General features: G+C 39.5%; 1 protein-coding gene across 4 annotated transcripts in view; it reads left to right on the forward strand.

Moving 5' to 3' along the window:
• Positions 1–16,752, forward strand: part of SLC25A26 (solute carrier family 25 member 26) — a 91,685-nt gene that overhangs the window by 28,403 nt on the left and 46,530 nt on the right. The window lies entirely within an intron of this gene.

The raw sequence follows: 16,752 nt of genomic DNA on the forward strand, positions 1-16,752 counted from the left end.
TAGGATTCTTATTGTAAAAGGAGGAGAAAAGACTTAAAATAGTAAAAGCAGTAAGTAGCAAATAAAAGTGATTATAAGGGGTATTTTTAAAAAAAACTATCTGATAGTGTCATTGGATGAGTAACATCTTTAAAGCTTTCCAGGGCAAACTAAGGATATTAGAGTTAATGGAATAACTTTGAATCTTCAGTTGTTGTAGCCTGATAGCATGACACTGAAGTCAGGGGAACCACTACATGTCTAATGGGATTAGACAGTTGTGCCTACTTCTGTAAAATTTGGCTGGCCTTAACACTTGTGACTGTTTAAAAGCAAAAAAGAAGGAATTTTTGGCTGAGTGGTGGCTTTTAGTTTTAATTCCACAGCTACATTCCACTATGGGCAACTGTATTTTGTCTAAATCCTTTCTGTAGTTCTCAGTGGGAGATGAGATTTCCTCTTTTACTAAATTGTAGAGTAATCTTGCCAATGGCTGAAGAGTTGCTGGGCTGTGTCTGCTGAAGACCACGATTTGTTTGTGGGTGATGGAATTTCTGTACATCCCCGCTGAAGCGGGTAATTCTCTAACCCTAAAAAGATACGTGTGTGTGGTGTATCTGTTCATATAAAATCTCTACAAAGAGACATATGGATGCATGTACATATAAAATATGATACTGTTTTTAATAATACCTTGTCAAAGCTCTTGGACTCTCTGAAGCAACTAGTCCTAATAAATGTGTGTGATTGGTCTGGAACAACAAGCAATTTAGCAATTTTCTAAAGGTACAGGACTGTTTGTCAAGGATGAAATTCTTGCCTGAAGTAGACCAAAACATGATTTTTACAGTGGAAGACTTCCATTGGCGGAATCAAACTGTTGTCAGTATTAATAGCAATTATCTGATTTTCATGCTTGAGCTGCTTATTACCTAGTTTCTCTACATCTGCTAGAAGCCAGAAGCACAGTTAAAAGAATCATCAATCCAAGATCAAAAGCTTTTCCCCAAATTCCTGTATGATGTTATCTCAACTAGCAGTTCTGCTTTAACACAAAGACCTGAGTGTCTGCTCTGGTCAAGATGCTCTTCAGGACCTGAGGGCACAGTGGGAGTTCTGGGGAGCAGGGCTGGCGTGGGACCAGAAGCCTGGGCTGTCTGCTTGCCTTTGACCCTGGCAGTGACTGAGAGCCTTTAGTCCTTGCAAGTCTCCAGCCACCAATTGAGTGGTAGCTGTCATCTGGCTTTTCTTTTATCAGACATTTTGTTGTTTTTTCACTTTCAGAAAGACAAGGTCTTCATATTCTGCAGCTTGTTGAAATAGTTCAGGAAGAGAGAGGTCTGATGGCATTGACACAGGAGCTCTAGTGATTGGTTTGGGAGAGTCCCCTCCTTTCTGTTTCGGCGTTAGCACCTCTGTAGCTTAAAGTAGGAGGAAGTGCAGTGGGCTTTGAGCTGAAGGTCAGAGTGTCTAACATATACTAGCTTGTTCTGGTACAGGGTAAGGAACCTCTGGCAGTGGAGTGAGGTAGGCAGCTAGGGAAAATCTCCTTCTAAATCATTCCAGCATAATTCTGTCATCCATATCCTCAATATGAAAACTCAGGTCTCCGTGTATCCATAACAACATGCCGGTCAGTGGTGCTGGTTTTGGTGGGAGCTTTGGTGCTTGAATTACCATTTGTGCAAGTTTTTGAAGCTGGTAGTGACCGTTATCTTCCATCTGTAGGTACAACAGCAGATGTGATGGGATGTAGCTAAAGCATGTAGGAGAGAGGAAACTGATTTTGGTTGACGCTGCTGCTGAAACCATTCCTTCATTTGACCATAAATAATTCCACCTTACCCTAGATTTTTATATATATATATATATTTTCACTTACGTATATACTTTCTCTGTTACTTGTGTACATTACTTATAATGTTTATATATAAATATTAGGCATCTGCTGAGAAATAGGAAACTGAAAAGTTAAGTCTGAAACCCAAAGGTTATGGTGAAGGTGTGAAAAAGAAACCAGATCTGCATCAGAGAGCTTATGTAATTTATCACAGTTATGATAATGTTTGGAAGCATGACTAGTGCGGCAGTTGTGAGAGTCTGCTACAAGAGCAGTTCTTCCAAGTGCTTAATACAGATCATACTTAAATTTTTTTGAAAGACTATCTTCTTATTATCTTGCAGGAAATAAGGATTCCACTGTTTTGAGTGTAGGAGAAGCAACCCCTAAAAAAGAAAATACTGGAAGTCATACCTAGGTTCAGAATATTTCAAGGGCCAGATTTGACAAACAGAATTAGATGAAACAACTTTCTGAGCTTATTCAAAGGCGGAATCTTGAGAGTGCACTATCAGTCAATCCTTATAGTAAACATTTTGGCTGGTTAATGGGAGAGAAGTTAATTTTGGGAATGGAACTGTTGCTTCTATTAAAAAAAAATAAATAAATTGAAACACAGTGACTGTTATTCCGTTTCTTCCTTGCTATGGGCATACTGACTTCAGTGCTACAGACTGTCGTGCACTAGAGGGCACACAATGCCTGTGCTTGCTGCAATACCAGCCCAAGGAAATGCCTATTGCAAGGGATCCAATCTTAGGATGACCTGTGGATCTTGGAATTGACTTTGCTTTAATCTCGCCTCAACCCAGTTGTAAAGGAAACATGAAATTTGAAATGTTATTAATTCTGTTTGCCTCTGGGGACTAGTCCCATTGAATTTTCTGGGACTAACTTGTGTGAGTAAATGAAGTGAGATTTCATTTGGAAATGATTTTATGGATTGCTATTTTTTAACTTTGACTAGATTTTCATTTGATATGAATTGATTGTGTAAGGTCTATAGGTCTGTAGCATTCACCGTATATTCTTGCCCAGTGGAATAATGTCTATGTGATCATAAAGAAGAGAGAGGAGGTTGTATGATCATGACACATTACAGTGTCCATGCTGAAACCTCACAGGTTATGTAGTAAGCTACTTTAAATTTTAATTTAGCATAATTTTTTGCCAAGATTCTGCATTTCTTTAGATTATCTGTTTTTAAGAAAAATACAATAAGCTTTATAATATTTGGGATAACCCCCATGTGGTGTGCACCTTAATTTGAGAATCCCTTGTCACTTTGTGCATAGTTGGAAATGCATGTGGGGGATGGAACAGGAGAGACGGGTGGCAACATGATTTTCATTATTTTTATAGAAATATAGGCAAAGCAGGCATGGTGTGTATACTGCAGATGGAAATAGTGTTATTAAACCAGTTCTTATCTCACTTTTATTTTTCTGTTAATTTTATAGAGGCCAATAAAGTGTAAGCTCTGCAAATTTTATTTTTATTCTGGTTGAATATGTGAAAATAGTGTTCTTGCTTTTCAAAGCCAGTAGGCCTAGCTACAGTAAATCAGAGCTTGGCCTGAGTGTTTTGGCATCAGGCTGCAGTTACAGCAGTGCTTGGGTCACTGCCACATCTGGCTATCCCAGGCTTGAGTCTTTCCCAATTAAAGGCTGCTAGTGATGTGTAACATGGATGAATTTCTGTCATGAGTAAACTGAGTCATCTCAATGCTCTCTCAGACAGAACAAACCCAAAAAGAAGAGAGAGAAATGTAAGCCAGGATACTACCCCTGCTTTCCCATGGGAGAACAGCTAGTACATTGTATTTTGTGTTTGCATTTGACGTTGTACAGTCTCTTAATGTAAAAGAGAAGAGCAAATAAAGAAGTATCCATGCATATCGGAATAAATAATATGCTTATACCTCAGCGGAAGGTTATCTGCTCTATTCTTGCTTTTGCTGATATGAAATCCTGAAGCGCAATAAAACATTTAAGGAGTCTCGTGAAATACAAGACTGTAAGGCACTTAACTGAGTCTTGTCTTGCTGACTTTAATGTACCGAATGCCATTTAAAGCAAAATTTGGCCCAGTATTAATTTTGCCCCTGGCTACATACCTCACAAGTTTTGGGTGGGTATTTTTTTCCCCTTTTTCTCCAACCCTCCCAGCATTTTGCCTTCTGGCCTGTACAGCTGTGCTGCCAGTATACTTTCTATTTCTGGAAATGACCCATGCAGTTAGGTCAGTTTGTTTTAGCCTTGCTCCTTGTTGCTGAAGTAGAATAGCACATTTCCCCTAACTGCATGAAAGCCAGGGTAGACAATCTTGATAAATATGATTAATGGGCCTCTTTGCTTTGCTCTGCAGCTGAAGGCTTCCTGAGATTCTGCATCAGAGGGACTCTAGCTCCCCAAACCAACCTTTACATAGAAAGTATGCCTCAGGTTCAATGTTTTTGAGGATATTTTTATTCACAGCTTTTGCTATAGAAAAGTCTTTGCAATTGAAATATAGTAGTAAGAGTCTGGAAAGGTAGTATTGGCAGGAAAAGTAATTCATAAATATGGGCGAGTTTGGATTTTTTTTCCTCTCTGTCTTGTCACCTATCAGCAGGATAGTAACTATGATAGGAGATAGTAGCAAGTGATGGTAGCTTTGAGACGACTATAACTTGTCAGTACATGGACTATATTTATAGGTTACTGTTATGTTTATCTCTAGTAATAGGACTTAAATATGGTACTCATAAAACTTGACAGAAAATATCTTGTGTTGTCACTTTTGTCAGAAGGAAAAACAAACTAGTATCTCATTATCTTGATGAAAAATCTTATCTAGAGACTCCAGCAGTTATGTGAGTGCTCCTTCAGAAATGGAATTAAAGAATACAGAAGAAAAAATTCCCACATTGATGTGCGTGATAATAAAATGTGGGATTGTCATCAAGGAACTTTCAGCTTGCGCCTCTCTGTTAATTAGCAAACACTCAAATTTCTGGGGGTACTCTGCTGATTGTCCTTAAAATTCAGAGACCAGACTTCTGCTCTGCAGTGGGAATTGCTGGCTGCAGCACAGGCTGAATCATCTGGCTTTCCTGGTGACTGTTATGCAATTGTAATTGCAGGAGCCCATCAACATTCTCAATAATTGAGTACAAGTCTTAATAGCAAATAATCCTCTTGAAGTTTTTCCCCCCTCCACTGCAATCAAAGGAGAGCTTTGTTAAAGCATTAACTAACAAATTAGCTGCTAAATACTGGTAATAACCTATTTCCCATAGATTGCTTTTTAATTATAGCTTAAACTGTGTGATTCCTGAAATCACTTCTTTGGCAAACCAGTGTTTGTGGTCATTTCCAAAAACTGTGACTAATTGGCAAAAAAGTAATTTTTAAAGTCTTTACTGATATCTGAAAACACTTTGCTTGTGTATTCCTGCCTGCAGAAATACTTTATCAGTGTTTCTTTTCACTGTTATTATTTTAATTTAAATGTATTAGGCTGTGCTGTGAAATTGCTGTTTTAGTTTTGCTTTCATGTACAATATATGTCCTCATTAGATTTTTAGATAGCGCAGACATTTTTCCACTTAACTATTACATGAAACTTTTGCTATGAGGGAGGAGGAATTAACCGCTTGATTTTTATATGTATTGGTTAATGCAAACTATTTATTTTGCTAATCTGTGTCACAGCAACCATTTAGAAAACTAAATTATGTTTGGTTTTTGGAGAGAGGGTATTTTTTGTCTATTTGTTGCTTTTCCTCCCCAGATTTTAATAAAGGCTCCATGTCTTGCAGTATATCATTCTGCTTCCCTTGAAACCTGACTTTTTTATAAGGGAGAACAGCCATCAAAATTGGCAAGCGTTAAGCTTGATAATTAGTTCAATATAGTGACCATTTCTGTGAATTACAAGTTCAAAGCAACATATGGACATGGATGAAATCAGATTTTGGCATTTCTCACTTAGATTGTTTCAGGACACTGCTGGAGCTTCTTTGATCTGTAAATAACAACTGCAGTTCAGTGCTTACTTAAAATACATCAAACGCATTCATGACTTTTGCTTTTACGTGTAGACCTCACTTCTAGTTACAGTTTTGAATCAGATTAATAAAGCTATTAATGTTTTGAGATCTCAGAGAAAGCTACCAAAGATAGCTCTCTTCATTCTTTGTGTTTTCAGAGTAGCAGCAAACACTTCTGTCTTTCTGTGCACACCAGACTCCATCAACAGATGCTTTATGAAGTCAAAAGCACCCATCTCTTGTACTGCAGATCCTCTATAACCTGATGGCAATGGGTGCCTGCCTTCACTCTTTCGGCAGTATAAAACAAGTGAACCAAAGGTTTATTTTCACTGTGCAGTAACTTCAGTAACTCCTTTCCCTGCTGTAGCTTGCACACAGCAGCCTTTTTCCTAATTCTGAACTTTGAGGTGGTTTGAACTGTGATGTGCCATCTAGCAGACAGCCCCTGGAGATAACCAGACAGGCTCTATTTGTTACTCCTTAAAGATACAGACACAGGTGCTGACCTAGCTCAGTAAGCAACGTTGCCTTTCAGTAGTTTGTTAAATGCACTACCTCCGGGCTTATCAGTTAGTTATGAAAGGGCTGTATGATTCCTTGGAAGCAAAAGAATGTGGGGAATTATGGCTTCTCAGTGTTTTACTACCAGCTTTCCAGCTGGATAACTGCATTGCTTCTCATTCTCCCAGTGTTTTGCTTAGAAAAGTTCAGCATTCAGCGGTAGTGCAATGGGTTTTTTTTTTCTGTTGCATTGTTGGTAACTGCCTGAGTTCTACACAAATGTTCAAGAGTTGTTTTGTAGTGCTTTGGGATCTCCTGAGATAAAGTTCTTGTACTACACGATCCCTAATATACAGCTTTATACTTGGTGAAAATTCACTGCAACTCATCACCCTCCCCAAAAAACTCGTAAGGTTGAAACTTAACTGAAAGTTTCTTTTCTAAGCAGCCCTGTCCCTTTTCTGTTTGTAATACCTTGATAAGATGCCAGATACCTCACACTTGGAGCATTTAGTTCTGTGGGTGGCAGATGAGAAAACCCAGGAGGCACATTAGACTTTGCCTGACGCAATGAGACCCATGTTCTGTCCAGTCCAGTATCTTGTCTCTCCTTGGGGCCAGATGTGAGATCCTCAGGGAAGGCAGGAGGTAGAGAGGTGTCCTGCTGTGTTTCAAGCTCACAGCTGGCAGCTGTTAAAAGGCAAGTATTCAGCCTTCCTTCTGTGAGTCCTTGTTCCTACCAGCAACCCCAACAAAAATGACTGTAGAAGTAGGTACTAGAAATCCTAAACTTTTACATTAACCCTTTTAAATGGATGCAGCTGGCTCAGATTTCTTACCCCAATGATTGATATTTTGTGGGGGGCAGCTTATATTTATTATCTGGGAAAACAAATGATCCTTCTTACTTATTCCCCATTTACCTTTCCCTTCAAGACTCTCCTTCAAAACACCCTTATTTACTTCTGTATCCTGCCTTGCCAAACATCATCTCACACAGATAAACTTTTAATCTTTGTGAGCCAAATCATGCTCCCATCAGTATTTTTCTGCTGACTTCCCTCTTGGGAGAACTGTGGGCCAACACGTTGAGGCACAACCCAAGACTGTGTCTCTCCCAGACCTGGGTGGCAGAAGCTTCTCCAGGATGACTACATGGTGATCCATCACCTTTGTTGCAAAGATTTTTGAATGCTACAGTTCACTGTCTGAAAACTAATAACTAGAAGAGCAGTTAACAAAGCTATGGGCAGGGAAGATGTTTCAGAGAAATTCTCACTATGAAAAATTTTGGCAGCCTTGGAACAACTTCATCCCACACCTGCCATGCTTGGCAGGGGATTTCACTTCCATCTTGAGGGTGGGAAAATGCTGTACACATCTAAAGAACCCTGAGGTATGTAGATATAGTGTGATATGAAAGAATTCAACTGGAGCGGTCACTAAAAAGAAAACAACAGCAGAGGATGTGGAAAATCTGAGCAGTGGCATTGAGGTGCACTTGTGTCTTGTGTTTAATTCCAGACTTGGTCAAAACCTGACAATGGGAGGAAGAGTTTTCAATTGATTTTGTGCTTTCTTATCTCCACTGATTTCCCTTTGGGAGCAATGCACTCCCTCACGGACACTTGAGGGTTCTTGTCCCATGCCCTGGCTGGCTGTAAGGCCTTGTGTTTTGCAAAGGGAACGCTCTGCAGAAAGAAAATGGATAGCGTATGTAGTTCTCAATGTGAGAAATGTTTGTGGATGCTTTCAGTGTGGTGGTTTTTTTCTTGCCAGTTCTAAAGGCCTTTGGTTTCTGTACTGGCTTCTAAAAACAAAGAACGAACACCACTGCAGGACCATCTCTTTGTGTTTATAGTTCTTTCAGAAGTTTTGATAGACTCTGCGTTTTTGAAGAGAAGTGATTCAGTGCAATTGTGCTCTTAAGCTTGAGTAGTTCATATCACTGAGCTACTTAATTTTTATTTTGAACAGCTGGTTGTTCAAGCTGAAGATTTTGGCTTGACCAGTTGGGAAGTGAATGGGGCTCACTGGACTTGTAATTGGCTAAGAGGTATGATGAAGAGCAAAAGGACAATGAGGGCTGCTCTGAGAAGGTAAAAGGGATGCCTCTGTGAGGACTTTGGGATTGAATCTCAGCAAGATTTATTTTGTAAATTAGTAGCTGAAGTTCCTGGGATTTGGTAGAATTAGATTCTGAAGAACGTTATTCCTCTTTCGTCTGTCTATAGTATTTGTATCAAAACTGTATCCTACAGAATTATATTTTATACATTTTTTTGTTATTCTTTGTTTTCCCTCAGTTTATTTACCCGTTTTGGTGCTCTGAAATATATGCTTGTTTTCTATGAGTGCTAACACTTCCTCTTAAGGTAATGAGGGGGAATTTTGTTTGGGATTCACAGTTCTGTAACTGATGCTCTCTTTTTCACTTTGGTTATAAGTCTACATGTGTGTTTAATCTGTTCGTTTTGAATTTGAGATAGTTGAGAGATGCTTATTCTGAATGGTTAATGGTACTAACCACTGTTTTCAGAACATGCAGTTTCTGAAAGAATGCAATTAGAAACTGAGCCCAGGAATTTCTGTGGCAGGTCAGGCACTTCTGGCCTCAACTGTCAGTGACTGGAAGAAGAATAAAGCTCATGGTGCCTGTGCAAATCACTGAAGCATTCTCTTTCCTGATGTTATGATACATGTCATACACTCTGTTGAGAGACAATATGAATGTGCCTGGTGGATAAATGTTCTCTGGATAAACTTGGATGTTACTGTGTCTTGTCACCATGCCTTTTATGATCCACATCTTTCAGACTGATGTGAATATGTAAAATATGAACTGTTCTTAAAAAACAAAAGTGTGTATACATCTAATGACCATGGGAAAAAAAAAAAAGTCTGAGAAGTGAACTAGATGCTATGGTGAAGTTCCAAACACCAGCTAACAAAGGAGCCCTGATGTGCTTGTTTTCATTCCTGTACTTTTTAGAGCCTATTTCATGATTGCTGATGCTTGATTCAGAATTTTCGGAGGCTGCTTGAAGGCAGTGTAATTGTGTGATTTAATAGGCTGGTGAACTGCCGTGGCCTCTGTGCATGGTGACTGAAAGTGAACTCACCCTGCTTAGATATTCCAGATGCCTGTGAGAGAAAATAAATGAGGAAAAACAACAACAACAATATGAGTAAGGAAGAAATACTTAAAAATAAATGTTTAGGGTTGTCAAACCACAGGGAGAGAATTGTGCGTGAGATCCTACAGGGCTGTGGCTTGCTTAGAGTGGTGAAAAGCAAGTTGCAAAAGGTCTTTAGTCCTTTGTTTTACTCTAATATCTGAGTCAATATGTTGCACAGATCCACGGGTCAGGTGAACATAAATTGTGCTGTTGGAATTTATCCGGCCAGTAACTTAACCTCTGACTCACCCCAGCAATGGTACAGCATTACAAATGTAGTCTTCAAGGAAGGATGAACAAATTTCTTAAGCCATTGGGCACAAACAAAACCTTTAAAATCAGTCAAGAATACCTCCTTGTTCCACTGCTCTGTCATCCCTCATGCCCTGGGATGTATTTATTGCAGCTAATGCTAGGAAACCTCAGTCTATTCATTTGTGTTCTGTGCTCAGAGTGACTAAAAGTACCTTTCCTCGTTTTGTCCAGCTTATGTTTAGTCCTGTGTCCTTCTAAAAATTTCCAGACCACCAAGTGTGATCACTCTCAGCTAAGCATATGAATATCCAAGTTTTGACAAACTAACATCTTTTGTTAATTTATTTCAACAGGAGAGAACATAAAGAAGGGAATGCAAAACCAAGGTTTTCTTGACAGTCCCAGCAGTTTAGGAATTAACTAATCCAGGCCACAAGAATCCTGTATATGACTAAGGGATCTGAAAAGAATGTGTCCTCTCACCAGTGATTTCATTTTACTTTCATGTTCTCCCAAAACCCACCAGACTTGCAGAGCTCCCACTAGGAGTGTGGAAGGAGCTTAGTACCTGCAGAAACAAATAAGGCTGCTTAAGTGCTTTTAAATCTGGTTTAGCTCTTCAACTATTAAGTATATGAGTTGGAAATGTCTCATGTGTGTGTAAGGGAACTATTCCCATTCCTAAATTTCCTTTCTCTGGAATTTCCCCTAATTTTTAATTAAAAAAGGGAGCAGAACTGGGTAATATTGGTAGGAAGAAGCCGACTCAAGGATCCAGTATGAATTTTATGCTAAGTAGGTAGCTGGAAGATCTTGTCTGGGTTGTGGGGCAGACACTGAAACATGGGACCACTTGCTAAGGTTGATATTTGATCTCTCAGTCCCCTTGGAAATTATGATCTTGAAATGGGATGGCCTAGAACAACTTCAGGTATTTATTTTCCCAAGGCCCATGACTGCCAACATAGGGAGTACTTTTACTGTAACAAAATACTGTATATTTAAAGAGAATTCCTTCTTTCTGAGGAGAAATGTGACCTTGATTAAATTATTTCTATTTTTAATCAACTTTAAGGTCCTTGGAACTTCTAAAGTTCTCAGCAGCTGTTCCTCAGATGTGTGCTGGCCTGTTGGCCTCACAGATTTCCCCATCTCCTCGGGAGGACTAAGGACTCTGAACACATCCTAAAATGCCAGAGATAACATTTTGTGGCCAAGAAAGACCAAGTGGTTCCCTGAGCTTGGGAAAGGGCTCTGTAAATGGTCTCGAGAGCTTCCCCACAGAGGCTCTATGTTGGAGAACCCTGTTAAAGAGCACTTCAGCTTTAATAGTTGTACACTGATCCCCAAACACTGGATCTTCTTTCTGCTGCCAGTCTTTCTTTCGTTCATTATGTTTCCTTTGAGAATACAGGCAGAATCTCTTAGGCTCTTGCTTTACTCTTTAATCCAGCACCACAAACCAGAAATCCTTGGGGTTTAAGCAGCTTCACCATTTATTTACACAGGTCTGCAGTGGCTTTTTGTTTTCTTTGTTGTTTCTTCTGTGGTTTTCCCCTGCTGTGTTTTGCATGGTTCTGCTTTGTGTAGGAAATTCTGCAAGGCTGTTTCACTGCATGCATACTGCCTTCCCAGTGCATTCACCTAGTCATCTCCGCACATGGTGCAACACACGACCAGCATCCTGCTCCCGAGGCCATAGTACCTTTTCTTTACTGAAGTAGTTCTATAAACAGCAGAACTACATTTTCCCATGGGCCTGTAATCCACAGCACCTCTGCTCTCCCTATTGTGCTGACTCAAGCTCTGCTTTCATGGCCCCAAAACTCCCTCCTACAGCCCTGAGCTGTTGGTTGAGGTGATAGCAGATGCTAGGAAGCTTCCCTGGGTATCCATGTGCTGGTTGCCTGCCTTTATTGCCTGGTCAGCAACCACGCAGATAACTATTGAACTTCATCTGCAGCCATTCCTGCAAAGTGGCGTTGCCAAATGGAGTCTCTGGGCTCAACTGAGATGCTCACAGACGTGTTTTGAGATGTTTGATGTTCACAAAAGTTTTAGGAGCTTTGTCCCTAGTTCTGTCTTATTTGCCTGAAATCAGATGACAAGTTCAAAAGCTAAGGAGAGGGAAAAAAAGGGCCACTTCATGAACTGCTTCAGTAGCAAACCAGTCTTAAAAAATGCCCCTCTATGCAGTCAGAGACAAGATGTCAGTAAATATCCCATTGAATAGCTCATGTTCCATTACTTACTGGGACAGAAGTGAAAATTTTTTTGGAGCCAGATTATAAGCATATGGTGGAGATGGAAACCTTAGAACTAATTAAGTATTATTATTCAAGTGACTAACTAGAATTTTGCCATTCAGAGATTGTGTAGTTGGAGCTGGTGGAAGGCAAAACCCAACAATGCTGGTGAAATTTGCATCAGGACCATGTTACGGTATTAATAATTGGCAAAGGCACTGAGTTTTACTGTACTAACCAAACATTGTAATTTATCAAGTCTCAGGTACCCATTGAAAATACATGGGCTACAGTCCAAATACCTGTGGAGATTAGCAAGTTGAAGGTTTAGTTCAGGGCACTCCTGAACCACTCGGGTATTAAAAATGAGCAATACTTCTTGGTACAAAATGTCCTCAAACTTTGTCAGCACAGGTGTCCTTTCAGTAGTTCTTATGGATAGTCAGCAAGTAACCAAACCATGATGCACGTCTGAGGTACCACTTTCCTTTTCCTGATAGATATGAGCCTGTTTAATTGAAGATTTAGTTATGGAATTTTCTCTCTATGAGCAGAATTCCATAGTTTATTATAGTGAAATTCCTGAAATAGCAAAAAAAAAAAAAAAAAAAAAAGTGCCTATAAAGGAGGATCAGGGAGTTTAAAGCCAGACTATTAGAACTGCATGGTGGTGTATGTGTATTGGGTTGTAATGGCCCCGACCCATCATGAATCAGACTTGCAAATGCTGTACGTTTGCAGAGGTGGACTTTTGCCCTCTTGCCCTCGTTGGCTTATTTTCAATTAATTGTATCCATACCAGGTAACTGTTGCAGGTACTTGAATGGGCTTAGAAATCTTTTTCTTTTGAGATGTCTGGTACTTGGCTGATTTTAAGCTTTAGCACTGGTAGCTGGGTTTTATGTAAATATATCAATGTTATTTCTAACATTGGTGATCTTATTCTTGACTACAAGCACTTCTATTTAATTTTGTCAAAGGTGTTTCTGTAATTAAATTTATAGTGCAGCTCAGTAACAGTTCCGAGAGCATAAAGCTCCCAATGTGTTTTAGTTCTATTTGAAAATGGATACCCGGGCTACAGTTTGGATCAGAGACAGTAAAATTGGATAGCGTTTTGTGACCCTAAAGCTTTTCTGTTCAATCACATCTCAGCATACCGCATTACTGGAATGGAAAAGATTTTTGTACAAGTGTGTTTTGAAGTATTTTAGTACAGCAAAGAAAAAAATCACAGTAAAATAGAACTGTTGGCTTTTCTGTGTATTAAGAACTGTTCTGCTCTCCAAGACCCTGTTAACTTAGGTGTGAACTTCTTAAATGCAATGTCTGCAGGGTCAGGCTGCTTCCAGGCATCTAGATGGAAGATATCCTGGTTTCTTTACTTGATGAGGCATGTTGAATTAACAGGAAATTACTAGTACCTTGTCTCTCTCCTTCTTGTATTTTTCCATGAGAATAATTGGAAGATAAAAGAAGTTTGTTGCCTAACAGAGAAATGATCAAATGGTTCTTTGACAGTAAAGAAATGACAACATTAGAAAATCCTGTTGACCAAAAGTATTTTTCAGGTTTTGGAAACTGAAGTATTATGAATATGGGCACAGTGCAGATGTCACAGCTTGAATAAACTTTCTGAACAAGGATACAGATGTACCTCTGGACAAAAGAATGCAGGGTTGAGAACATTGCTCCCTTTTTAGCATGAACTTTACCCCAATATATCCTTTAATGCCTGTGCTTACACTAACAGAAAACCTTTTGATTACCAGTGCCTATAAAGAGCAGATGGTATCTTCTGAATGTGTTATAATATGAGAAGGTATTGAGTATAGATTGAGACCGTGCATATTGGAAATCAACTGTGTCTGTAAACTCAATTTCAGTGTTACCTGTGCTTTGAAGAACTGACGCTATTTAATACGTCTACAGACATCCCATAAATTCTTATTCACCCCACCTGCCTCCCTGTGCTAAGTTCCTGTGGTTACAAGCAGAGCTTTGATGAATATTTAGATTGCACTATAAAGTTCTTTCCTTCAGAGATATGGATTTTCCTCATGGAAAAAGCTTTGTTTCTGTTCAGAAACACCCAGGAGAAAAGGATTGCCTTATGTCTGCAGCTCACCAGTGTGGCAAGTGGGGTGGGAATGAACAGTTCTTCCTAGAGCGGTACAGAGCAGCAAATGTAGTTCCTGTTACCCCAAAAGCTTGGTCAAAAAAGGCAAGTTTAGTATATACTTAGGATTTTTGGTACTAAAGCCATCTCTTTCCTTAGTTCTGAAATGACTGCAGTAATCATCATCTTGATGGATGTTTTTCTGTGTTTGTTACATGCTTGCTAATCTTGTGACTCTCCCTCCCCCGCTCCTTCGCCTTTCCAAGCATCCATCAGAAGTATCAGAAGTCTTGGTCATAGGAACCTGTCTGGGCTTTCTTTGTTTTCCCTCTTCAGGAATCAGCTATTTAGTATGAGATAGAGTTTTACATATGCAGCTGTCTGAAATTACAGCTCACTTTTCTGAAAGGAGATGTTTACTGCCTCATTAATGCCAGTTAGAAGTCCTACTTTATAGCATTACATCAATAGAAGCAAGGTGGAAATATTAGTGGTAGGCTGAGGCTTGAGATTTTCATTAGTGCTTTTGAGTGTTGTTACTGTCCTTGTACGCTTGCAGGTAAGCCAGTGTTCTTGTGAGAAATGTGTGCCCTTTATCTGGCCAGATGGTTTATAGAGCTTTAGATTTATCATTTATCATTTTCCTTGTCTTTCTTCACAAATGACCTCTTTGTGAAGCTTTCTAGTAGACTGCCATTTGATCAGAGTTGACTCTGAGAGGTCTCCCCTAGAATTTCCTGGAAGACCTCATCATTTAATGGTTTAGTTTTATCTTGAAGCATTTGGGTTCCATGGAAAATCTCTTGGATGCGTGTACATGCACTCCTGTAAGAGGAAAGTTGAGAACTTGGAGCTACTAAAAATGTTTGTGTTACAATGTCAGGATCTGATCTTTTACAATCCTGACAGAGGGCTCAAAAAGAAACCTGGATCATTTATGTGCTGCTTTAGGCTTCAGAGAAAAATTAGAGATCTGTGGACAGAATATGAATGTCCCATTGTGTTGCTGGGGAATAAGATCCATAGGTGAGATGTATTGGTATAGAAAATGCTTATCCAGAAGTTTTCCCCTTCAGGGAATATATGCTTCTGAATGCAACAGTAACCGTTAATGGAAAGAGGTTGTGTTCTCAGGTGGACTTCATGTGTGTTATTATTGCACAGCTGAGCTGGCACGTTATACTTGGGTCCTTCAGCCACTGCTGTAATGTATGAATAATCCATACAAACCCGATCAAAAGCAAAGCCTTACTGTTTTACTGACTGTCCTCTCGGTGAAAGGTCATCTTTGAGCTGGTGACCTTCTAGTCCAATGGACAAGATGAAGGGCTACCATTTTTTCCAGATGTCAGATCCAGAAAGATTGAGTGCTTTGCCTGAGGTTATGCTTCTAACTTCCTATGCAGTTGGGGAATTCTCCTCATTGCCAGACTAGTTTCAGAAATTAAAGACTATCCTGCTGCCTCACTTAAGGGTTTTTGTTGTGAACTAACAGTTGAGCAAACACGTGACGTTTTGCAAGGCGCCGAGGGTTGAAACTGTCACCCTGGCTGACTTTGCTAACAATCTACTCAGAAATTCAGTGTACATATATGGTGACTTCTCTCCAGTTCACTTTTGAGCCCTAGAATAACGTAGTCTTGTAGCTCAAGCTTCTGCACCACAGCATGCCTCAGACTATACAAGCTTGCACAGACTCTTAGGGTTATACTTGTTTCCCACAATTTTCTGGATGTTTGTCTCTAAACGACCCATGAAATGATTCAGCGCTTGCATGTGGTTTTAATAACAAGCGTATGTGGGCAAATGAGAAAATACAGAATGTTCGACTGGAAGTTTCCAGCATATGATATGGGTTAAAATCGAAGTAGGTTTGTAGTACAGTGTCAGAGTTGGTTAATTACTGTTGGGTTATATGACATTTTAGATGAGACTTCTCTCTGTAACAACTGTTGAGTGGTGGAAGGCTCCATACTTAATCAAGGGCAGATTTGGAGCAATAAGATTGAGTTTGATCTTCACTGGGATTTGATTGTTTTTCTGGGGAGTTTGTGTGGTGGTGTTGTTTTTTGGGTTTTTTATTTTGCTGCTGCTGTTGGGATTTTTGGGGGTTGGTTTTTTTGAGAGAAAGTGCAGCAAGTAGCTTTCTGATCTTGTTCTAGCAGAGAGTTATGTCAAGTGCTTATACTTCTTTAATAAAAAGTCACATTAGGCATCCACATCTTGAAAACTACAAGTACTGTAGATACATTCTGGCTTCAGCTAGTCTTTTCAGAGTCTAGAGCAATCCTTCGCTTCACTATGTATCCTCAGCTTTGCAAAATGCTTCAGAAAAGACTTTGTGTCTTTCATTATTATTTTGTTAGAAAGCAGTAAGTTCTCAGATTTTCAAAATCTGGTTTTCTATTCTCCTACCTCAGACATGTTCTGCTCTGATGTTCATTCTTCAATACATACTGAAGGGAGACTGACATCCCAACTAGCCTGAAATCAGAAGAAGTTTATTGCTGTCAGATGAGAGAATCTCTCTTAGACTATTTTGATTCTGTATTTTCTTTTGCTTCCAAACTTGACGGGTTAATGTCGGTTTAGGCTTA

The sequence above is a fragment of the Athene noctua genome, chromosome 10, assembly GCF_965140245.1.
Source record: "Athene noctua chromosome 10, bAthNoc1.hap1.1, whole genome shotgun sequence".
Lineage (NCBI taxonomy): Eukaryota > Metazoa > Chordata > Aves > Strigiformes > Strigidae > Athene > Athene noctua.